General features: G+C 40.7%; 1 long non-coding RNA gene and 1 other non-coding gene across 3 annotated transcripts in view; both read right to left on the bottom strand.

The window, feature by feature from the left end:
* Window positions 1–25,587, bottom strand: part of LOC144296088 (uncharacterized) — a 115,726-nt gene that overhangs the window by 53,609 nt on the left and 36,530 nt on the right. Inside the window, exon 4 of one of the 2 annotated variants that reach the window (XR_013363216.1) lies at window positions 6,680–6,845. The exons of the other annotated variant lie outside the window; for it this stretch is intronic. This is a non-coding gene — a long non-coding RNA (uncharacterized LOC144296088). Of the gene's footprint in view, window positions 1–6,679; window positions 6,846–25,587 lie in introns of those variants that run through there. 2 annotated transcript variants of the gene reach the window in all.
* On the bottom strand, window positions 13,434–13,537 carry LOC144296660 (U6 spliceosomal RNA). The gene has a single exon (XR_013363674.1). It is a non-coding gene; the product is annotated as a U6 spliceosomal RNA (small nuclear RNA).

Genomic DNA, 25,587 nt, shown 5'->3' with positions numbered 1-25,587 from the left:
ACAGCCAACGAGGGGCACTTGGGTAGGGCAGTTGGTTGAGTGTCCAATTCTTGATTTCAGCTTGGATGGTGATCTCACGGTCATGGGATTGAGTCCTGTGTCTGGCTCCATACTTAAAGTGGAGTCTGCTTGAGATTCTTTCTCATTTTCCCTCTGCCCCTCCTGCTAGTGCTCTCTCTCTCTAAAATAAATAAATAAATTAAAAAAAAAAATACAGCCAATGAGGGGTAAAACCAGGCCTCATGCAGCCATTGCCCGGTTCCAGTTCAATTCCCTGATATCACAGTGTGATATCACACTGCAGAGCCTTAATGCATTGAAGAAAAACCTATAGGTTGGATCCTTCCTTTACACTTTTGACATTCCTGAGAACTAAGTAAATTTCTTCCAAATCCTGGTTATTCTATTTTCTTGCTGAAAGAAAAGAGAGGGAAAAAGTCAGCTCCACCAAACAAATTTTATATTAATGGATTCAGGAGGCAAAATCTGAAAGTAGAGTGTATTAAGGCTTTGATTCCACACATGCAATTATTCACCTGACTAGTTCTGATGCTGGTATCTATATGCATTCAATTATTCACATAGACACAAAAACACATTATAATCTTTGCTTTATACCAAAACTTGGTGATACTTAAAGCAACCACCATTTTATTTCTTCGCAAGTCTGCAGATCAACAATTTGGGCTGGCTCAACTCTGGAAGAAGATCCTGACAGAAAATGGAAAATCACTAGGTGGTGCCAGGCTTGGCACTCTCTACACTTTCTGCAGAGGGCACTATTATATTTGCAGTCAAGTGGTGGGCCTGGGTGGTCTGAGATGGCCTCACTCACATGTCTGGTGGTCAGTGACTATTGTTATCTAGGCCTCTCTCTCCACATGGTCTCTCATTCTCAAGAAGGCTAGCTCAGCCTTGTCACATGATAGTGATAGAAATTTAATCTACGGGAACTAGAGTGAAACTGCAAGTCCTGCTGAGACCTCATCAGGGGAGCCATATAGTATCATGTCTACCATGTTCTAGTTGTAAAAGCAAGTCACAGGACAAGCCAAGATTTAAGGAAAGGAGACATAAACTCTATTTCTTGATAAGTAAAGCAAAATCTCATCAAAAGGGACATGTATACAGATATGAGAGAGGCTTTTTAAAAATGTTAAATGGGTTAATTAACGTATAGTGTTATTAGTTTCAGAGATAGAATTTAGTGATTCATCAGTTGCATGCAACACCCAGTGCTTATTACTACAGTGCCCTCCTTAATGTCCATCACCCAATTACCCCATCCTCCTCCTCACCCTCCTGCAGCCCTCAGTTTGTTTCCTAGAGTTAAGAGTCTCTTGTGGTTTTTCTCCCTCTCTGATTTCGTCTTAAAGAGTTTATTTATTTATTTGATGGGGAGAGACAGAGATAGTGAGAGAGAACATTAGGAGGGAAGAGAGGGAGAAGCAGGCTCCCTGCTGAGCAGGGTCCACCCCCCTAGTCCCCCAACCCAGTTCTCAATCCCAAGACCCTGGGATCATGACTTGAGCTGAAGGCAGATGGTTAACTGACTGAGCCACCCAAGTACCCCTCTGATTTCATCTTCTTTTATTTTTCTTTTCCTTCCCCTATGTTCATCTGTTTTATTTCTGAAGTTACAACTATGAGTGAGATAATATGGTATTTGTCTTTCTCTGACTGACTTATTTTGCTTAGCATAATACCCTCTAGTTCCATCTATGTCATTGCAAATGGTGAGATTTCATTCTTTTTGATGGCTGATATTATATATCAAATATATATATATATAGTGGACATTGGAGTGCATGTACCCCTTTGAATCACTATGTTTGTATCATTTGGATAAATCCCTAGTAGTGCATGTAATTGCTGGGTTATAGGGTAGCTCTATTTTCAACTTTCTGAGGAACCTCCTTACTTTTTTCCAGAGTGGTTGCATCAGTTTGTGTTCCCACCAACAGTGTAAGAGGGTTCTCATGTCTCTGCATCCTCACCAACATCTGTTGTTTCCTGAGTTGTTAATTTTAGCCATTCTGACTAGTGTGAGGTGGTATCTCATTGTGGTTTTGATTTGTATTTCCCTGATGCTGAGTGATGTTGAACATCTTTTCATGTGTCTGTTGGCCATTTGTGTGTCTGAGAGAGGTTATTTTTATGGTAATTATCTCTTTCTTTCTCTCTTTAACTGGAACTCAACCCTTCAGGGTGACTTCTGCCTTTAGCCTTGCTGGACTAGAGGGGTGTAAGGAGGACAAGTTCTGAGCTTCCCTGGCTAGCTGGTGGAGGATATACTTGCTCCTCTACCAAGGACACTCCCTGGGCTCCTACTCCTGCATCCTCCTCTCCCCTCTCTTTTAGAGTTGCCAGCCCCAGCTCCCACATCTACCTCTTTGGTAGTGGGTGGCCTGCCTTTCACATGTGGGGATGCCTGTGAACACCTTTAACTCACAGGGACTCAGGTCTGGAGCTTTTCTCCAGACACAGCTAGGGGGTTCTCATCAGTCCTCAGGGCTGAGACCTCTGGGATGCTTCTTCTAAAGGGTACATGCTCTCTCATTGATGTGCTCCAGAAGCTCTTTTTTTCTTTTTAAAATTAAGTTAAATTAATTTATTTAAAAGAGAGAGAGAGAGAGAGAGAGAGAGAAAGAGAGCAAGCAGTGGGGAGGGGCAGAGGGAGAGAAAGAAGCAGACTCCTGGCTGAGCAGGGATCCCAATGCAGACTCAATCCCAAGACCCTAGGGTCATAACCTGAGGCGAATGCAGATGCTCAACTGATGCTGAATCTTTAAGACCCAGAGTTCAGACCCCTAGACACTTCACTTTTTTGTGGCTTTGTCTTCCCCTCCACATGAAGGTGGAAGAACCTTACCCACCCTCTTGTCCAAAGTTAAAAGATCCAGAGAGAATGAAGTGAAACATGGAAAGATACTGCTTCACTTCACAAACTTTTATTGAGTACCTGGAGGATACCTAACATTGTGTTAGGCTGTGTGGGTGTTAGAAAACATACAGGGAAACTTCTTTGCTTTAAAAGAGTTTACTACAGGCTAAGAGAGCAAGTATCTGTGCAGATAGTAAGAATATAGTTATAAACAGGCCTACTCACTATCTCACTGAATACTTCTTCATTTCTTTCCCCTTTTTGACTCATGGTCTTTAGAATTGATTTATTTGCTCATCTGTCCACCCAACAATCCATCCATCTATATCTCCATTCATTTGTCCCATTCATTTATAGGGGAAAACAAGGTACTGGAGATACAAAGAGGACATGATAGAACGTGCCCTGGGGAAGGGATGTTGACTCTACTAGAAGGCAGCAAGATGTAGCCTTGGTTTCAAAGACGAACTGAGGCTGAACACTCCGTACACTCAATTGTAGCAATCGCTGTGTTTATCTGTCCCACTCATCTTAGGTCTTATCGTCTCAGTATTCTTATCCCTTAACATAGTTCCCAGCCCAAGTAAGAGCTCAATAAATGTTGAGTGAGAGAATGAGTAAAATAAAGCACAGTTTTGTAATCCTTCTCTATGTCTGCTTTCTCATTTGAGAAAATGGGTGCTGGCCTGGTAGAGGTTCCGTAAGTATTGTAGTATATAAGCCCAATAGGATACAATATCGAGGTCAATAAATATTTCCTTTTTGCTTCTTTCTTTGACTTGGGCATGTCTTTTACCTACTTTCAACCTCTTTTTACAGCTTAACAATGAAAGGGCCAGACTACTATCTAAGATCCTGACCCAGTTGGATTCTAAATGCTAGATAATAGTCTAGTGCTTGGCATCAATCCTGAGAAAGTTTCTGTATGCCTTTCATAGATATTATGTGATACTCGCTGCATATTAATTATCAATTAAATATGAATCATCGGGACACCTGGGTGGCTCAGTGGTTGAGTGTCTGCCTTCGGCTCAGGGCATGATCCCGGGATCCGGGATCGAGTCCCACATTGAGCTCCTTGCAGGAAGCCTACTTCTCCCTCTGCTTGTGTCTCTGCCTCTCTCTCTGTGTCTGTCATGAGTAAATAAATAAAATCTTAAAAAAAAAAAAAAAGAATCATCTGTGGGATCCTTCAAGTTCCATAGGAATAATACCTTATTGTTGTTCACTGTTCTTAACAGTGAGCGTAGTACCAACTTTCTTTTTCTTCTTCTTGTCCCCCAATATAGGCCACAATTTTTATTGATTGAGTGATTTCAGTATGACTTTTGAACTACTGTCTCTGTTACAAGTCTGAGAAGCAAAGCTGCTTAGATGGGATTTTGATATTAATGAGTGTGCAAGGAGGGGTATGCTGTATTTGGTGGTCCCAAATGGCATTTGGGGGCCCCCTGCTGTTAGCCACCGGGGGTTTAGACCAAAACCCCCTGGTATTTGGTCTGCATTGCCCCCTGGTGGCAAGACTGATTTTTGACTGGCAAAGCTGGCTATTGCTGTGTGGCACTAAACTTAGAGAGCAAGGATACATCAGTTGCAGTGTTTCTTCAGCACTTCTTATGTTGTCCGAAATATTATGAGGTCACATGAGAAGAATAAGGAATCAATCCTTTCCCCAGGTAATTCGTTTTCTGGCCTTATAACCTCTCCCTGGAGAATATCTGTTTTCTGGACTTCTCTTCCATCATCCTTGCTCTTTCATTCATTTTCAACAACATCCACTGAGCACCTTCTGTATTTTGGCACCATAAGCAGTGCTGGGGATACAGAAGTAAACAAAACAAACAAGACTTCCCCCTCGTGTATTTTCATAGTCTTTGTTCCCTGCTGTAATGTCTGGCCTTTGAAATACTCACACAGTCACACACTCCTGTCAACTTTGCTTACCTCTAATAGGCAGTCACTCCCTTGCTAAGTCATTGCACCGTAGAGGTTATAATGTTCTTTTTCTATGGGGTATTTAGGGTTTGCTCAAGAGGAGACTGCAAAAGAGGAAAACCTCAAAGACTGAAAGGAATGTATTACTAATTGGTAGAATTTCAGGTATTGGAGGTGGGAGGTTTGGGGACAAAATTGGGAAATTCCTTGCATTCCCCAAAGCACACCATCCAAGACACTTCCTGCTCTGCATGTGTATGACCAGTTCTGCCAGCTGTGTCTCACCCCCAAGGTTGATTGGGGTCACACTGAGAGTGGGAGCTACGAAATAACCCTGGATTCTAAGGGAGACCTCTGTGGAGTCTCTCTTTCCCTCATAAAGAAGGGGAAAAAGTCCAGTTTTTATTGTTCCTAGTTCCGTCCTCAAAGAGTTTATAATCTTCTAATAGAATAGAGAAGTTATACACACACACACACACACACACACACACACACACACACAATTACAAGAAAGGCACAGATAAGGGCCAGGTGAGTTCTAAGTGAGAACAGAGGTTATCCACAGCTAGAAGGACCAGGGAAGATGTCATGGGGGGGGGGGAGATATTTGATTTGTCATATTATTTTTTGGGGAAGTCAAGCCTTGTTGCAAGAGGGAACCTGGTGATAGAAGAAGATATTTGGGCTGCAACTGGGGAAATGTAGCTCAATGTCCTGGGACTAGAAAGTTTGAAGAAAGCCTTCTCATTTGGCCTTTGGAAATGCTGTGAAGAATTGCTGATCTCATAAGTCAGGGTCCACTTGCCCGGTCCCTTCCCACCCCAATCTTCACTCCCTGTGTGCAAGTGGGTCACATCACTAGCTAAAGGTCATTATCCTGGAATGACTTCTACTGCCACCTGACCCATTCAAACTTTGAGTTTCTATAAAATTTGCATATGGTGACCAAGTCGGCCCAATGGCAAGTTTCTCCCAAATTAGTTTAGGATTCCCTTTTTTCCCCTCCCTTTGTAGGTATTTACAACCCAGCTGTATTTCAGTCTGGCAACCAAGTGAGAATTAGTTTTTGCTTGGGAAATGCCAATGTTTTGTTTAAATCTTCTGTATTTTGAAGCTAGGTTGGGTGCTGGGGTGCAGTGATATTGGTGTGCATCGTCTATACATCCCTTGGAAATTTGGAAAAGTGGAACAACTGAAAGACATGGGGTTGGGGTAGTTCACATTTGGAGTGTAAAAGGATCCACACTCAACAGGCTCCTGTGCTGAAGAAACAGCCTCGTTTATATGTAGGATTCCTTCAAAGATCCCAGTGACAGATCACAGGGGAAAACTAGGGGCAGAATGTCACCCGAATGTGGTACTCGGGATAATGTTTAATCTCAGTCACCACACGGAGGTACTCTGCACCCAGATTTGCTGCTCTTCTGCCTCCTGCCTCCAGAGGGCGATCTAGCCACAGCATTTTGGGCACAAGCTTGGGGATTGAGGATTAAGACAGAGCCTGCTCACATAATTCCCTTCTTTCTCTCTTACTCTGTGCCCACAGACATACCCATGTGTTTGGTCCAGAGAGGACAGAAGATCCTACATAGGTCTTTGAGCCTAAGCCTCATGTTGCCTTGAAACTTCTGATATCAGGATAGCGTAGGGCTTGCCCAACCAATAATCATGCTACGTGTATGCAAGTGCCTTTGAAAATGTCATGGGGAGGACATGTGATCTGCTGGAGACAATTAGGCATTCCTAAGTCCTTGGGCACCAGATGTCAGCATCTGTTCGTTTCTAATGCACTGTTGATTAGGTCTCTATCTTGCTCAGGAATCCAGACCCCTTAGCAAAGGCCTTTCATAATCTGTCCCCAGCTGATTGAGGCACTTACATTTTCTCTGGCATTGCTGCTAGTCACAGGAAACCTCTTGTTATCCCTGGTCCTTCCCCTGGACTCCTTCAAGATATTGTACATTTTACATGCTTCTTCTTCTGGGAGTTTCTTTTTCACTATTTTTTGGTAGGGAAAAATCCTTTCCTACAACAGACAGAACAAAGATAGTGTCTCGGATCAAATTTCTCTAACTACGGCCACCTGACCTGGACTGCACTCTTTGTAACAATGTTGGCGGTATTCTACAGAGTGTGATCTGTGTCCCTCGCTGTCATCCCCTGGAGGTAAGGGACCCTGTCATATTTATCTACTGTATCAAGTCCTAGCATCGCATGTGACATGTATTCGATGCTCAAGAAATATCTGTTGAGGGGCGCCTGGGTGGCTCAGTCAGTTAAGCTTTTGCCTTCGGCTCAGGTCATGATCCCAGGGTCCTGGGATGGAGCCCCAAGTTGGGCTCCCTGCTCAGAGGGGAACCTGCTACTCTCTCTGCCTCTCCCCTACTATTCTCTCTCTCTCTCTCTTTGTCTCTCTCTCACATAAATAAATAAAATCTTAAAAAAATAGAAATATCTGTTGCATGATTGATGAGTGCATGTACACACACGTGGCACTCTTACAGTACAGGCAGTACAGGCCAGGAGACTGAGGTGGGAAAGAACATGCTGGGTTCCTGGCTCTGTGTCAGTCGACTGCATCCTGGATACTAGTTGCTGTGTTTCAAAAACAAATAGGGGAGTAGAAGCTGCCATCTGTGCTGAACCACGGGGAAGACTGGTGCATGATTGTCCAAGTGGCCCAGTGTGGCCTGACCATGAATAATTTCCAACCAACCAGGCTCCACTGGACCCCTGAGCAGATGGTTATCATTTGGAACCATTCCAGCCTCTTTAGCAGAATCTGGCTTTGTATTCTTGCCTAACTGGATGTTGAGCCTGCTTCCCCCACGTTCCTGTGTTGGGGAAGCCAGACAGCTTCCAGGCTGTAAGATGACAAGTTTCCACCATGGGCTGCTGCTGCTATTCTCTTTCATTTTGTCATTTCCTTTCCATTTGGGAGACCTGACTCCATAGTCCACCATCCTTTTCTGTGGCCTCCACTTCCAAGTGACCAGGCATAATTCACTGACCTGCTGGGGCATGAGGCAAGGTCCTCAAATTCTTAGATTTGTTATATATATATATATATATCACAAATGGAGAGAGAGAGAGAGAGAGAGAGAGAGAGAGAGAGAGAGCGAGCGCCATGTTCCAGCAGCTCTTGAATGCAAAAATAAAAGGTCTCATTTCTCCCTCTTCCACTCTCTATCTCTACACAGTTTGCAAGGGCCAGGAGGCTGGGGTTGAGCTTTGAATCTCTGATCACCAAGGAGGATGTTCTTCATCGACATGGCCCACTCATGGCAGCTGCAAATGCCCTGGGGAGGTCCAAGAATTTTACTTAGATTTGGAATCTGAAGAAGGAAAATACACAAATTGGCTCAGGGTATGTAACCACCTGCAGCTAACTAAAAAACTCCTGTGTTCTCTTTAAGCTGTAGTGAGGGCTTCTTTATTGGCTCAGGGCTGACTTATTTTCTCCCACTGACCACCTCCCACCTCTTCTCCTGCCCTGACCCCCCTGGCAAGCTCCAAGGACCTCTGGTTCTATATGTCTATATGGTCTATATGCCCAGGCTTGGAACATTATGCTTTTTTGTTTGTTTTTGTTTTTGTTTTGTTTTCCAGAAAGGATAGTTCGGTGGACCCAGTGCTTAGATTACTATAATTCTATCTGACCTGCTGTCTCATAGTATTGTGTCACTGACTTCCAGTCCCAGACCATCTAAATTCAAGACATAAATCACCTGCTGCCAGCATGCTGCTTCCCTACACAAGAACCCAAGATGGATCTCTATTGCTTTTTGAATCCAAACTACAGTCTAGTTTTTAAGAGGCTTCATATTCTTTTCCTGTTTTCATATCCAACTGTATCTCTATCCTCTGTTTTGCCAATGCAGTTGTCTTTATACTTCCCCTGAACCTCTTACCCCTTAAGAAATTATAGATCCAAAAAAAAAAAAAAAAAACCCCTCCTACCCCATAAAAAACAAACATATCAGGCTTATTGTTATGTTCTGGTCTAGAATCTCCTTCAGAGATTGCTTCTCTATCCCAATGCTACTCATCTTTGAGTTAAATTTCAAATCCCACCTCCTGGAAAATCTGAATCCACAGTGACATCTTTCTTTTTTTTTTTTAAGTTTCAGAAGCAGTTTATTGATAAGCATTCAATAGTAAGATTAAAGTAGGATATTAAAATAATTTTTGGAAAAATGTCTTAAAATTACAATATGTAAAATCTCAAAATATTTAGAATTTAAGAATGAGGTACAAACATTGAGATTTACAGATTGATTCTCCTTCCTCATATATTTATTTTGTACTAGCTCAGTCTAAGCAGAGGATGTAAGGTTGAACAAGGCTAAGTCTTTCCCATCTTGAAGCTCACAGTGCTGTTGGGAGACCATCAGTGAGTATGGTACTAGAAGACCACAGGGTTGGCGTGAGCCAGTTCAGGCCAATGAAGGGGGGTGCCCAGAGAAAAGGTGCCAGGCATCCTTGCAATCATTGTGGAATTCCGTGCGCCTGCAGTGACATCTTTCTTGATGGCCGAGAGTGCTTTGCCTGCACCAGATATACTGGCATGCAATTATGTTTGAGATGCTGATGTCGAGTTGTTTTATATTCATTTATCCAGCTGTTCAGTAATTACTCATTGAATGCTTATTATGTTCCAGATATCGGGCTTATTCATTAATCTAGGAGTCATCCCTGATTCCTTTCGCTTCACCCCAAAATGTGTACTGTGCCAGCTACTTCTTTGCACCCGTGTTCCTTCTGCCCTCTCCACTGTCTCCTGTTCATTCTTCTGAAACTGGTTTCCCACTTCATTCCTGATCCTATGCAATCCATTTTCCACAAAACGGAGTGAATTTTAGAGGAAATCAAATCATATTGTTTAATCACCTTGGTTAAAACTATCCAGTATCTCATTCATTTGGGGAATATAAAAAATAGTGAAAGGGAATAAAGGGGAAGGCAGAAAAAATGAGTGGGAAATATCAGAAAGGGAGACAGAACATGAGAGACTCCTAATTCTGGGAAACGAACTAGGGGTGAGGGAAGGGGAGGTGGGTGGGGGGGTGGGGGTGACTGGGTGACAGGCACTGAGGTGGGCACTTGATGGGATGAGCAACGGGTGTTATTTTATATGTTGGCAAATTGAACACCAATAAAAAATACATTTATAAAAAAATAAAAAATAAAAAATAAAACCATGCAGTAATGTTCTATTGCACTTAGGATCACAGGGAAATAGGAAATAAAATAGAACCTCCTCCCCCCACAGCGTATAAGCCTTCTTGCTGTTCATCCTCTGCCCACTTCTCTGGCCACATCCTGCTTCTCTCCTGCCAGCCACTGGGATCAGCATCCCCTGCCTGCTTTCCATTTCTGCAAAACCCCAGTTCGTTCCAGCTGCTGAGACTTTGCACTTTCTGTTTCTGCCTTGTTCTTTCCAGATGTTCATTCTGCTAATTCTGTGTCATCGTCATTTGGGGATTAGCTCGAGAAGCCTCCCATGACTGTATTATTAAATGTTGCCTCCTGATTCATCTCTTTCCCATGGCTTTGTTTTATCTTCTTTGTCGCACTCATTTCATTCATTGGCTTATTTTATGGCTCTCTACTCTCACCCACTCTCACCCCCTCTAGAATATAAGTTCCAGGAAGTTAGTGATTTGTCAGTCTGCTGCATTGCCAGCACCTAGGACAGTGCCTGGCACCCTGGAGACTCAATATTTGTTGAAGTAACGGGATGAACAAGTGGTTAGTTAGATGATTGTGTGAATAAATGTATCCACAGTGAATAAACACAACCCTGCCTTCAAATAGTTACAGAATGCTTGTAAATGAGAGAATTAATGAACGTTTCCAATCTAAGGAAACAAAAGCACTATATAGAGAGATATATAAAAGTACTATTTGAACATTGTTGAGGGAATAATTAAATCCCTTTCCTATGAATAAGTCCTACATCTTTGCTTGTATGATAAATTCCACAAGGACAAACTGCATCTTATACTTCTATTATATCCCCCACTGCAGTGGTTTCTAAATGCCAGTCCCTGGACAAACTGTAACAGAATTACCTGGGGAGCTTAAAAACCATCACAGACATCTGATTCTGATTCTGCAAGTATCACTAGAGCCCTAGGCTGTATCTTTGAATGAAAGTCCTCTGGGTAGTTCTGAAGCACACTACCTTGGGAACCACCATGCCACACTGCCTAACACCAACTGGATGCCTGCCTGAGCTGAAATAACCCCATCTCTGCCTGGCCCCATTCTTTTTCTGACCAGCCCCAGCTAGCCCAAGTAGATTACCAAACATGCCTGATTCCTGTGACCAGGGGGGACACTTGAATATAAGATGGTAGGAGCAATCGTTCCTTTTTCCTAGCACGATGGCTTCAGTGTTGCTTGTCTATCTTCACAGGGATGGTTTTACCAGCCTTACAAGTCATTTTATCTTTTTAACTGCATAGCACACAGGCATCTCCTATTAGTCCCACCCCTTGTGAATATTACTACAGCCTGGAGAAGTTGGCTCCCTGGGCTGCACAGATGCCTTTCTTTCCCTTGGGCCTTGGGTTAAAGGACATGTGGGAGTTTGTGTGTGTGTGTGTGTGTGTCTGTGCATGTGTCTGTGCACATATCTGTGACTCAGACTACAAAGGAGGATTGATTGGCTTCCATAGGTTCTGGTGTTTATTTGCTGGGGGTCCAGGTTTATCAGGCAAGGTAAGAAGTGAGCTCCCTCCAGCACTGGGAAGCCCTTGGGCAGCCTTCACCCATCATGATCACTTGACTTGTCCTTGGGAAAGATCCTATCTGAGAATGGCTGGGAAGTTAGGACAGACCAGCAGATTTCCTGAATGCTGGAGGTTCCAGAATTTTTATGGAAGAGGGGCTTAGAGGTGACAATATTTTGAAGAGAGTGCTAGAGTCCTTCCCTAGAAACCATGTTTTATAGCAGCACATTATTTGTACTTGGCTTGTATGCTGGTTAGGGGTAGCCTAGAGGTCTGATAAAAATTATAGGGAGCAAACACCAGAGTTTCACCTACCACTCCATGCCATCTGCCCATGCCACCTGCCTAGATCTCTCGCTAATGTCACCTCTGCTCTTATGGCTTAATCTTATAAACCAAGTTTCTCCAAATTTCATCTTTTTACCTCCTTTCTTCCTTTCACCTTTTCTTTACTCTCTCTTATACTGGCTAAGATCATCACAAAAACAATGTATTTTCATCTAGGTTTGCTTTTGAGTACTCTGGCTACAGAGAGGCAGACTCTCTGTGTATCATAAAATTTGTATCAACTACCTGGAACATGGGCAGGAATGAGGAAGGAAGGGAAGGTTTTCAGAATAGGCAGTATCACCCCAGTGACCATGGACTAAGCCTATGTCTTTATCAATCCTACACACAGAGGGATACTTATTTCCTTATGCCTTTCCAGCCCATTATACAGTAAAAACAGTCAGTTGGAAGGGAGCAGAGGTTTCTAGGACCAGGTTTAATGATAGTGGAAGGAAAAAGATAGACAGACGGATGGATTGACTTGACTCTTAGTGAAGGACACACTGAGGTTGGCATTTAGGGTAGGCTGCATTTTGCCAGGGGCTTACATTGCCAAATGAAGGGTAGTATGAGGGCCTAGGAACCCAAACACCAAGATTCACAGTTGAGTTCTACCAATAACTCACTGGGCAGCCTTGGACAAGTCTGTGAAACCTCTTGGGGACCTCAGTTTTCTCACCTGTAAAATAGCAATAATAATGACCTCAAATATCCCTGGACTCCTATCAAATGAGGGAATAGGGGGTCAAGGTGCTATTTTCTCATTTTTACTTACTTGGCCTATTATTTGCTTGCTTGATACAAAAATAATAAACTTGTTTATTATGAAAACAACTTTCTTCTTGTAAAGAGAAAAAAATGGGATGATTCAGAAGTACGCAAAGTCAAAAGAGAAACTACTCTACTTCCTCATATATCCCTTGTCTTTGGGCCGCTCCCATCTTATTCCTCACTGGTACTAGAGTGGAATATATCCCTTCAGATCTACGAGTGCTTTGTAAAACCTAAGAGAATTCATAGTACGGAGCAAAAAACAAAGGGCAGAACCATTATACCTCAAATGGTTGAAGGGCCTCCCTGTACAAAAACTCAGAAAAAGGATTTCTTTTTCAAATGTAAAAGCAGACAAATAAACAAAAACTTATGGAAAAGTCTAAAAGGTGTGCAGTAGATTCTGCTTAAAAAGTCTGGGAAACATATAGTCCTTTTTATAAACATTTCCATAAACTTTTTTTTCTTTTTTTCCTTTTTTTCCCCCCATAAACATTGTAAAAATATACAGAAGTTCTAGCATTGGAAAAAAGACTTTCCATCCTGAAGATAATTCATTAGACAGAAAAGCTCATTCTCCACCTATGCTATCACTGTGTTTCACTGTTGCCACTAAGTTTACAACATGTATAACTAGTTGAGAAGCTAATTCCTCTCAGATATGTAGAATTGATGCCAAAAGCAACTGGTGAATTTGTTCTTACCAGTTTCCTTCATCAGCACCAATTTGTCTTGATCTTTTGATTTGGGTCTGTTTCTGTTTCTTTTCTTTTTAAAAAAATGTGGACTGCTTCACAAATTTTCATGTAATCTGTACACAGGGGTCATGCTAATCTCTGTATCATTCCAATTTTAGTTTATGTGCTGTTGAAATGAGCACTCTATTTCTTTACTTTGGTGCCTTCTCCAGATTTTCATCAACTTGAGGATTACCTAAATTAGCTCAACAAATCTGCCTTCTCTGCATTTTTGGTTCTGCCTTTTCTGATTGGATTTTTTTTCTTCAATTCACTGTGTCTAGCTTTGACCAGTTTTTCCCCCTGTTTTGGTCCATTTTAAAGCCTTCAAGCAAGGAACATTCTCCTGTTTCCATGTGGAGGGCTCAGAAGTGGGGAAGGGGCATGTCCTTCCCATTTTGGAAAGGGAACATTGCATGATGTAAATTCTCCCAGACTCAGAGTCAGAAATTTTGGATCTGAGATCTTTAGTATGGTCTTCGGTTTTTCTCCTTTGGGTGTCAGGTTTCTCCTCTGTAGAAAGATCCTTCCAGCTTAGATGTTTTTAGACTTTGGGATTCTGTGCTTAGTCATGATTTGCCTGTTAATATTTGCCTACAATGGGTTTTAGTGTTCCATTCTTGCCTCTGTGGCTGGGTTCTTTGGTCTTCTGGAAATATAGATGCAGCCCAGAGTGTGGGCCCCCCAAACGGAGGGGCCAGTTACTCCTCAGGGTGCTCAGGCATCCAATTTGCCTACAGTCTCAGGGTGGAAAAATACAGAAGCATTGGCATTCTGGTGGACCCGAGGGTCGAAAGCCTTGACCATTTCTCATCCAGAAGACAGACTTAACCTCAATTTAGGGCTTAAGAAACCACAAAATTACAAATGTTGACCTAAAAGATTTCCAGAGAGCTTTTGAAATTTTTTTAAAAAAATTATAAAAATAATACATAAGTTGGTAAAAATAAAGTTGAATGATACTTAATGGTATATAATGAAAACTAAAAATGCCCTTTATCCCCACCCTCAGTGCCATTCTGGAAGGGATCCTTTGTGGTATCTTATCACATATCTCACAATATGCTGAGAAATTTTCTATGCATAATTGTACATTCACATTTACCTTTGTATCAAGTCACCTCCACCAGCACTCAAGCACACACACATAAATGGGAACAGTTTATAAAGTTTGCATCTCGCCTTTTGCATTTAATAAAACAAGTTGGAAATTTTCCATGTTAACACATGTGGATCTTCCCTGTTCTTCATAAGGCTGCCTAGCATTCCCTGAAGGAAAGGCAAATAGCAGTGGCCACCCAGCTTATTTCTACCTTGTTGCTGCTGCAAACGATGCTTCTCAGAGAGCCTTTAATTCAGTGTTTTCTTAAGTTTGATCCTTGGAACACAAGCCTTTAAAGATGTTTAGTGACAAAACAAAAAAATGTTTAGAGAGAAGACACATATGGAAAGCACTGCATTTTATTTTATTTATTTACTGTTACTTTAAGGACTTTTTCTTCAAAATTTAACTTAAATTCTAATTAGTTAACATAGAGTGCAATATTGGTTTCAGTGATTCATCACTTACGTTCAATACCCAGTATTAATCACACCAAGTGCCCTACTTAATACCCATCACTCATCACTTATTCCCCACCTATCTCCCTCCATTACCCCTCAGTTTGCTCTCTATTGTTAAGAACTCTTATAGTTTGTTTTCCTCTCCCCTCTTCCCATATGTTGATCTGTTTTGTTTCTTAAATTCCACATATGAATGAAATCATATGGTATTTGTCTTTCTGACTGATTTATCTTGCTTAGCATAATATGCTCTAGCTCCATCCACGGTTTTAGAGTGGTAAGATTTCATTCTTTTTGATGACTGAGTAATATTCCATTATCTATCATCTATCTATCTATCTATCTATCTATCTATCTATCTATCTATCTATCATCTATCTATCTATATCTATCACCTACCACCATTCATCAGTCATCTCTCCATAGTTTGGCTATTCTTGATAATGCCACTATAAACATTGGGATTTATGTACCCCTTTAAATCTGTATTTTTGTATTCTAGTAGCGCAATTGCTGGATCATAGGATAGTTCTATTTTCAACTTTTTGAGGAAGCTCCATACTGTTTCCCACAGTGGCTGTACCCATTTGCATTCCCACCAACAGTGTAAGAGGGTTTTTCTTTCTCCACACCTCTCCAATATTTGTTATTTCTTGTGTTGTTAACTTTAGCCATTCTGATAGGTGTGAGGTGATATCTCATTGTGGGTCTGATTTGTATTTCCCTTATGATGAGTGATGGTGAGTATCTTTTCATGTGTCTATTGGCCATCTGGATGTCCTATTTAGGAAAGTGTCTGTTCATATATTTTGCCCATTTCTTAACTGGATTATTTGTGGGTTTTTTGGGTGTTGAGTTTGATAAGTTCTTTATAAATTTTGGATACTAACTCTTTATCCAATAAGGCGTTTGCAAATATCTTCTCTCATTCCATATGCTGCCTTTTGGTTTTGCTGGTTATTTTGTTTCCTTCACTGTGCAGAAGCTTGGTGAGATCCTAAGAGTTAATATTTGCTTTTGTTTTCCTTGCCTCCAGCGACATGTCTAGTAAGAAGTTCCTATAGCCAAGGTCAAAGAGGTTGCTGCCTGTGTTTTCCTCTAGGGTTTTGATGATTTTCCTGCCTGACATTTAGGTTTTTCACCCATTTTGAATTAATTTTTTGTGTATGGTGTAAGAAAGTGGTCCAGTTTCATTCTTCTGTATGTAGCTGTCCAGTTTTCCCAACACCATTTGCTAAAGAGAATGTCCTTTTTCCATTGGATATTCTTTCTTGCTTTGCTGATGAATAGTTAACCATATAAGTTAACTATTGGTTAACTAATCCATTTCTGGGTTCTCTATATTGTTCCATTGATCTATGTGCCTATTTTTGTGCAGTACCATATTGTCTTGATGATTACAGCTTTGTAATATAGTTTGAAGTCGGGAATTATGGTGCCTCCGGTTTTTCTTTTTCTTTTTCAGGATTGCTTTGGCAATTCAGGGTCTTTTGTTGTCCTATACAAATTTTAGGGTTCTTTATTTTAGCTTTGTGAGAAATGTTAGGATATTTTGATAGAGGTTGCATTAAATGGGTAAATTGCTTTGGGTAGCATAGACATTTTCACAATGTTTATTCTTCCAATCTGTGAACATGGAATGTTTTTCCATTTCTTTGTGTCCTCTTCAATTTCTTTCATAAGCGTTCTGTAGTTTTCAGAGTACAGGGTATTTTGTTTTGCTTTGTTTTTTAACCTCTTTGGTTAAGTTTATTCCTAAGTTTTTGGAGCACTTATAAATGGGATTGATTCCTTGAGTTCTCTTTCTGCTGTTTCATTATTTGTGTATACAAATGCAACAGATTTCTGTACGTTCATTTTATATCCTGTGACTTTGCTGAATTCACATATGAGTTCTGGCAATTTTTTGATGAAGTATTTTGGGTTTCCTACATAGAGTACTTTGTCATCTGCATATAGTGAAAGTTTGACTCATTCCTTGCTGATTTGGATGCCTTTTATTTATTTATTTATTTATTTTTGTTTTATTGTCTGATTGCTGAGGCTAAGACTTCTGGTGCTATGTTAAATAGCAATGGTGAGAGTGGAATCCCTATGTTGTTCCTGACTGTAGAGGAAAAGCTCTGTTTTTCCCCATTGAGGATGATATTAGCTGTGGATCTTTCATATATGATGTTTATGATGTTGAGGGATGTTCCCACTATCCCTACTTTGTTGAGGATTTTTATCAAGAATGAATGCTGTATTTTGTCAAATAGATGCTTTTTCTGCATCTATTGAGAGGACATGTGGTTTTTGTCCTTTCTTTTATTAATGTGACATATCACACTGACTGATTTGTGAATAATGAATACCTCTGCAGGCCAGGAATAAATCCCACTTGATTTTGGTAAATAATTATTTTAATGATCGTTGGATTCAATTTGCTAGTATCTTGTTGAGAATTTTTGCATCCATGTTCATCAGGGATATTGGCCTGTAGTTCTCCTTTTTTTTTTTTTTTTTTTTTTGTGGAGTCTTTGTCTGGTTTTGAAATCAAGAAAATGCTGGCCTCATAGAAGGAGTATGGAAGTTTCCTTCCATTTCTCTCTCTCTCTCTCTCTCTCTCTCTTTTTTGGAAAAGTTTGATAAGGATAGATATTAATCCTTCTTTAAATGTCTTGTAGAAATGCCCTGAGAAGCCATCTGGGCCTGGACTTTTGTTTATTGGGAGATTTTTAATCGCTGATTCAATTTCTTTGCTGGTTATGAGTCTGTTCAATTTTTCTATTTCTTCCTGTTTCAGTTTTGATAGCTTTTATGTTCAAAGAATTTGCTTATTTCTTCCAGATTGACCAATTTTTTTGGGTATAATATTTCCATAACATTCTCTTATGATTATTTGTTTTTCTGTGGTTGTTGGTTGTGATCTCTCCGCTTTCATTCATGATTTTATGTATTTGAAGCCATTCTCTTTTTGATAAATCTGGCTAGGGGTTTATCAATTTTATTAATTCTTTCAAAGAATCAGCTCTTACTTTCATTGATCTGTTCTTCCATTTTGTTGTTTCTATTATCATTTATTTCTGCTCTAATCTTAATTACTTCCCTTCTGCTGACTCTAGGCTTTATTTGTTGTTCCTTTTATAGCTCCTTTAGGTGTAACGTTAGATTATGTTTTTGAGACTTTTCTTGCTTCTTAAGATAGGCCTGCATTGCAATATACTTCTCTCTTAGGATTGCCTTTGTGCATCCCAAAGGTTTTGGACTTTCGTGTTTTCATTTTCATTTGCTTCTTTGTACTTTTTAATTTCTTCTTTAATTCCTTTGTTAACCCATCCATTTTTTATAAGATGTTCTTTAACCTCCATGTACTTGTGGTCTTTTCAAATTTTTTCTTGTGGTTGACTTCAAGTTTCATAGCATTGTGATCAGAAAATATGCATGATATGATCTTGATCTTTTTGTACTTTTGAGGGCTGATTTGTGACCCAGTATGTGGTCACATTCTGGAGAATGTTATATGTACACTTGAAAAGAATATGTATTCTGTTGCTTTAGGATGAAATGTTCTGAATATATCTGTTAAGTCTATCTGATACACTGTGTCATTCAAAGTCATTATTTCCTTGTTGATTTTCTGCTTAGAGAATCTGTTCATTGTTGTAAGCACATTGTTAGAGTCCCCTACTGTTATTGTATTATTACCAATGAGTTTCTTTATGTTTATTAATTGATTTATATATTTGTGTATTTCTAAGTTGGTGGCATAAATATTTACAATTGTTAAATCTTAAGGGATGGACCACTGGATTATGGTCTAATGCCCTTCTTTATCTCTTGTTGCAATCTTTGCTTTAAAATCACGTTTGTCTGATATAAGTATGGCTCCTCCAGGTTTCTTTTGCTGTCCATTAGCATAATAGGTGGTTATCCTTCCCCTCACCTTCAATCAGCTGGTGTCTTTAGGTCTAAAATGAGTCTTTTATAGGCAGTATAGAGATAAATCTTGCTTTTTTAATTTTAAAACCCATTCTGATACTCTAAGTCTTTTGTTTGAAGCATTTAGTCCATTTACTTTCACCAATCATTGAAAGACATGAATTTAGTGACATTGTGTTTGCTGTAGAGTTGGTGTTTCTGGTGATATCCTCTGGTCCTTTATAGTCTTTGTTGTTTTTGGTCTTTCCCCCCCTACTCAAAGAATCCCCCTTAATATTTATTTTAGGGCTAGTTTAGTCGTCACAAACTCCTCACTTTTGTTTGTCTGGAGAACTCTTTATCTCTCTATTCTGAATGATAGCCTTATGGATAAAATATACTTAGCTGCATATTTTGCCTACTCAGCATGTCGAGTACATTCTGCCCCCTCTTCTGGTCTGCTAAGTTTCTGTGGACAGATCTGCCATGAACCTGATCTGTCTTCCCTTGTAGGTTAAGGACTTTTTTTTCTCTTACCACTTTCAGGATTCTTTTCTTATTTGTGTATTTTTAAAGTTTGACTGTGATATAACTTGGCTGAATTTAATGGGAGTTATCTGTGCTTTCTGGATTTTTAATGCCTGTGTCCTTCCCCAGATTGGGGAAGTTTTCAGTTATAATTTGCTTAAATAAACCTTCTGCTCCATTTTCTCTCTCTTCATCCTCTGGGACTCCTATAATCCGAATGTTATTCTGTTTTAATAAGCTGCTGAGCTTTGTAAGTCTACCTTCATGATCCATTACTTTCCCTTCCCTCTTCTTTTCAGCTTCATTATTTTCTATAATTTTATATTCTGTATCAGTGATTCATTCCTCTTCTTTGTGAATCCTCATTGTTATGGCATTCATTTGGGTTTGCATCTTGGTTTTATCATTTTTAATTTAAGCCTGACTAGATTTTAGTTCTTTTATATCTACAGTAATGGATTCTCTGGTGTCTTCTATGCTTTGTTAAAGCCCAGCTATTACCTTTATAATTGTTGTTTTAAATTCTAGATCAGACATCTTGTTTATATCTGTATTGATTAAATCCCTGGCCATTAGTTCTATTTCCTGTTCTTTCTTTTGGGGTAAATTCCTGTCTTATTATTTTATCCAGAATAAAACCCAACAAACAACAGCAACAACAACAACAACAACACAATAACAAAAAAACTAGATCTTGCGTGTGTTTTGGTCTGCTTGTCAAAAGAAGCTAGATCTAAATAAAAGAAAAAAATAAAAATTAAAAAAAACCCTAAAAATATACAAATATATATAAATAAAAGTTTAAAAAATAATAAAAAATAAATTATATAAAAATAAATAAATGAATAATAAAAAACAAAAATAAGAAAATAAAAAGGAGGTTAGATCTTATCTCCTTTAATTGCAATACTCTATGATCAGAAGACTTGGTGCATGTGAAGAGGTTTGTGCTCGTTTTCTGGGGGAGGGGCTTGTTACACTGATTCTCAGGTGGACTTGACCTAGTGGAGATGCAAAGTGTGCAGGGGAGGGGCGGGGTGCTGTTGTGAGGGCTCTCATCTCCACTACGTGTTGCTGTTTTGCTCCCTGAAGACTTTGAGTGCTGATGGGCAGGGTGAAAATGGCAGAGCAACTCTCTAGCCCTAGAGCCCACTGTAGAAGAGCAAACAATTGCCCCCCTTCTGCTCCCAACTTCCATCAGATCTCTACCTTCACTTTTCCTTTGTTCAAGTTATTTTATCTAGGCATGCAGCAGGGTTGCAAAATTCCAAATTTTAAGGAATTCTGGTTTATGGATCCATGCCAGTCCTCTTGGGGAGGACTTGCTGCATTTTTGGTGTTTGGTGGCTGGTGCCTGGAAAGTGGTTGCACAACTGCACAGCATTTTAGAGTTTATGATAAGGTGGAGCAGAGAGCTGGCACCCAGGCTTGCTGCCCTCAGCTGGAGTCCCTGCTCCTATGCCTGGGAACAGTGCAGCACATTAGTCCCATCTGTTCTTCTTGCTGCCCAGAGGATCCTCCAAACATGCGCTCTACTCCTGGATCTCCACCCTCATTCCCCACTGGAGCACCTTTAATCCTGGCACAGCCCCAGTGGTGGCAGACTCCTAAATTAAAACTTCAGATTTTGCACTTCACTGCTTATAATATCTTGTGGTAGTTTCTATAATCAGGGCTTCTTCACCTCTACAGTACCCATAGTTCTTATCTCTCCCAAATCAATTCTCTGCACCCCCTAGCTTCCAGAAGGAGGTCACCTTTCTACTTGGAGACCTGAAGTTTTGTTCTCTCAGTCTTCAGATTGATTTCTTGTGTGTTCAGAATGATTTGATAACTATCTAGTTGTGTTCCAGGGATGAGGCAAGCGTAGGGTGTCCCTACTCCATCACCTTAACTCCTCCTCTTGAGATTTTACTTTTTAAAGTAATATCTACCCCCAATGTGAGGCTCAAACTCATGACCCTGAGATCAGCAGTCATACACTCTACCACCCCAGCCATCCAGGTGCTCTAGCATTTAGATCTCCCATGCCAATAGCCTATAAAAAGCTCTAGGAACTCATTCAGTAAGAAAACCTGAAAAACGTGGCTTCACCCAGTTTCTCAAACTTGTTTTTGACCATTTCACTCTGAATACATTCTTCCCAAATCACCTACTTATACTGTACATAAGTATATGCCGATGTTATATGAATATGTAGTAATGCTCTGAGGAAGCCGTCTTGGAAGTGCTGCTTGTTCACTGTGGAGACGAGGGGTCTGAAGCTCAGAGACAGGGACTCATTTGCACAAGGTTATAGAGCTAACAATTAGTAGGAGAAACAAGACTACTAGAACTCAAGACCTATGCATTTTCTACCACACTGCTTATGGAAGCCCCTTCTTAGGCTGTGAAACGTTTTCACCGAAGTTCAAAGAGTTTAGCAAGAAAGCTGTGCATCATAAAATAAGCCTGGATATTATCTGGCTTAAAGGAATGCATTTGAAGTATGCAATTACTTTAATAAGAACAGTTTGGTAAATTAATTGGTTAGTAACTAGATTCGTGCTCACAGTGTTTTAAGTGTCATTTCTGCAATGCCACAGCATTATGCCAGGAATTGTTTGATGAGCCAAAATCCCATCACAACATTACTGCCGTGATGGAAATGAGGGGGCCTTGGCACTGGGTCCTGAGGGGTGGCTCATGTTGTGTGGGACCATTTGATTTTCTTTCCAAGCCTCCCTAAAGATTAAAGATTAAGACAGAGCAGGTAGGAGAGGCTTGTGATGGTTTATTTTATATGACTAGATCAAAAGGTGCTGGGATATTAGGCTGAATGTCATTTCTGGATATACCTGTGAGGGTGTTTCCAGATGAAATTAGCACTTGAATTGGTGAATTCAGTAAAATAGATCACCCTCTGCAATGTGGGTGAGCGTCACCCAATTTGTTGAGGACCTGGGTTTAGAACAAAAGGTAGAGGAAGGAAAAATTCTACTTTCCTACTTGATTGCTTGAGCTGTAGCATTGATCTTATGCTGTTCTCAGCCTGCATGATTCTCAGGCTTTCTCACTCAGCCTGGATCACAGCACTGGCTTTCCTGGGTCTCCAACTTACATACAGCAGATCATGGGACTTCTCAACCTCTATAATTTTGTGAGCTAATTTTTTATGATCAGTCTCTTCATATATATTCTTATTGGTTCTATTTCTCTGGAACCCTGAAATTAATACAGGGCCAGAGACTAAGAATGTAGAAGCTAACAAATTCTCAGCTTGCTCTGGTGACACTCTGGAAAGCTTAGAAAGCTTTTTAAAACAAACTCTTAACCCTGCTCAAGGAGACTGCTTATCTGTACCACAGGATCTAGGATACCCCTGTCACCCTAGAGTTGAGGAAGGAGAAAAAGAATGAAGAAGCTGCTGAGGCCAGGAACTATCTTAAGAGTACTCATGGACACCTTCTCATTTAAATATCACTATTCTTCATAGGAGTTCTTATTCTCATTTTACAGAAAAGGAAGTTGAAGACATGAGAAATAAATGACTTCTCTAGGGTTACACTGAGATGAGCTGATATCTCTGGAGGATGTTTCTGAATTGCTAGCAAAGCCGTTTATACATCTATCTCGTACTAAATCTTGTCTTTGGACTATGTGGCCATCAGGGCTCCTGAGAATCTGAATGAATCTGACCTTCCCAGACTGCCAGCTACAGAGTGGCCACTGTCCATATGGTTTTGAGTGAAGGTTAGGCCTGAGCTTTCATTGGGTCTTGTCCCAGCTCTTCTAAATGTGTGACGTTGGACAGCTTACTCAACATTCTATGCTGAGGTTTCCTCGGTGGTAAGATAGAAATAGTGAAACCTACCTCTCATGTTGTTAGAATTCAATATGAGGTAAGTGAGCATGTTTGGTCTGTCCTGGCATATAGCTTTGATTTATTGCCTTCACCATGTTGGGTCACACTGGTCGTTTCTATTTGGTCTCCTCTACGGTGTTAGTCAAAGATTGTACTACTCTTTTGGCACCTCAGATAGTGGTGTGAGTACCAGTTGGCTCTTGCTGTCTATGTTGGGTGGCCCAGACCAGTAATTATTTGCCACATGAAGGGCCTCATGTGTATTGGGTACGCCATAAACATTTGCTGGCTGACTGAATAACTGATCTCTCTCTTCTATCACTAGTGCTTGTCTTTTTTTCTCAAACTGCTTCTATATTGCCTGGCCCTGGAAACTCAGCTGGTATCCAAGGACAATGAGGTGACCCAAAAATTGCCCACCTGCTTCTAGTCTTGTGACTAAGACAACAGCTCTTCCCTGGACTGGTTATGACAGTTTACCCTTGGGGTCTCCTGCTTTATCATGGTACTGCTTTTCATGCATTGGCACCTGGTAAGGTCACTTGGCACTCCCTTCCAGGAATTACGGTGCTCACTGCCCTCATAATTTCTCCCATCTTTTTCCTGTATTGATAGCTGTGTGATGCTGGGTTGCCATGACAACTGATTGATTAGCATCCAATTCCTGGACTGGGAAACATGCAGCCAGAAAGAATTACAAATGATGCCTGATTGTCTGCTGCCAATAGCCTGATTGCTGCCATTTTCTGGCAGGTAGCTCAGCACTAACAGGAAACCCTGTGCTGTGCAATTATTGCGACGTGATTGATGCATCACTATAGTTACAATCGGCAGTGTTCCCAACTCAGATTTTTTTTAAAGAAAAAAACTCCCCCTTTTAGATGGAAATGCTTATAAATGAGGAAGAAGTATAGAGTGGGGGAGGGCAGTGAGGCTGGCAAGTGGGGACGTATGAGCTGAGCAAGAGCCCAGTTGGAGTTTCAGAAGTAATACAGGGAGAGGAGGCAGGAGCAGTGGCATATGGCTGGGAAGAGGGAGAAAGGGATGACTGCTGCCTGTGCTCCCTGCCCCCTCCAACTCCTGGGCTTTGCAGCCGGCTAAGGGGTGGTTCAGAAATCAATTTCAAATGAGAGGCCTGAAAAGTGGGGGATGCAGATGGAGACCAAAGAATATATAGGCCACAGGTGGTGTTCTGCTCAGGCCAATTACTGAAGCTGCTCTCTTGGGTTTAAGTCATTTGTGATGACCAAAGAGCAAGCACCTGGGCCTGGAAATAGGATCAGGGGAAAGAGACCTTGTACCATGTGGAAGTGGGTTTAAGAACAGGCCAGTGTGGAGGATGGAATGTCCAATGAAGCTGGTGCTTGGAGGCTTTGGGGCAGAAGAGACCTTTCATTTGACCCAGGGACAAAGTACCTCTCTTGTTCCTCAACTGGATGTTGGATACTTCTCAGGCTAGTTGAGAGGAAGAAAGAGAATGAACGTATTTGTGATTGTTAGTAGACTAACTGCTAAAGAATGTAGTCATTTACATTGTCTAAGCTGGCTATTTTTAGGAAGGTTGCTCTCTCTTAGTGTCTTCTAAATCATGTCCACAGTTCAATGACACCTAGTTACTATAATACTGATAATTCTTCCTGTTGGGTTAAAGATGGTTTTCTTTTCACAGTCTTCTTTTAAAAAGCAGGTGTTCCCAGAGTTAGTACTCTTTAGTCACTTAAACCTAAATTCTAGTGTGTGTGTTTGTTTGTTTGTTTATTTATTTATTTATTTTTAAAGATTTTATTTATTTATTCATGAGAGACATAGAGAGAGAGGCAGAGACACAGGCAGAGGAAGAAGTAGGCTCCCTGCAAGAAGCCCAATGTGGGACTCGATCCCAGACCGGGGATCACGCCCTGAGCTGAAGGCAGATGCTCAACCGCTGAGCCACCAAAGTATCCCGTGTGTGTGTGTTTAAACCAATTTATTGAGGTATGACTGACATTAAAAAAAACTGTACATATTTATTGTATACAACTTGATGAACTTGAAGATAATAATATATCCATGAAACCATCATCTCCTATGCCATAAACACATCAATCACCTCCAAAATTTTCTTCTGTCCTCCTTATTATCACTTTTAGGTTTTTCATCCCCTTTCCAGTCCCCTTATTTATTATTACTGTTATTTGTGATAAAAACATAATACCCAGGGATGCCTGGATGGCTCAGCAGTGGAGCATCTGCCTTCGGCTCACGGCACGATCCAGGGTCTGGGGATTGAGTCCCATATCTTGCTCCCTGCGAGGAGCTTCTCTCTCTGTCTCTGTCTCTGTCTCTCTCTGTGTCTCTCATGAATAAATAAATAAGATC

The sequence above is a fragment of the Canis aureus genome, chromosome 24, assembly GCF_053574225.1.
Source record: "Canis aureus isolate CA01 chromosome 24, VMU_Caureus_v.1.0, whole genome shotgun sequence".
Classification (NCBI taxonomy): Eukaryota; Metazoa; Chordata; class Mammalia; order Carnivora; family Canidae; genus Canis; species Canis aureus.
Note: the sequence above shows the minus strand (reverse complement) of the source record. Positions and strands in the feature narration are given on the sequence as shown.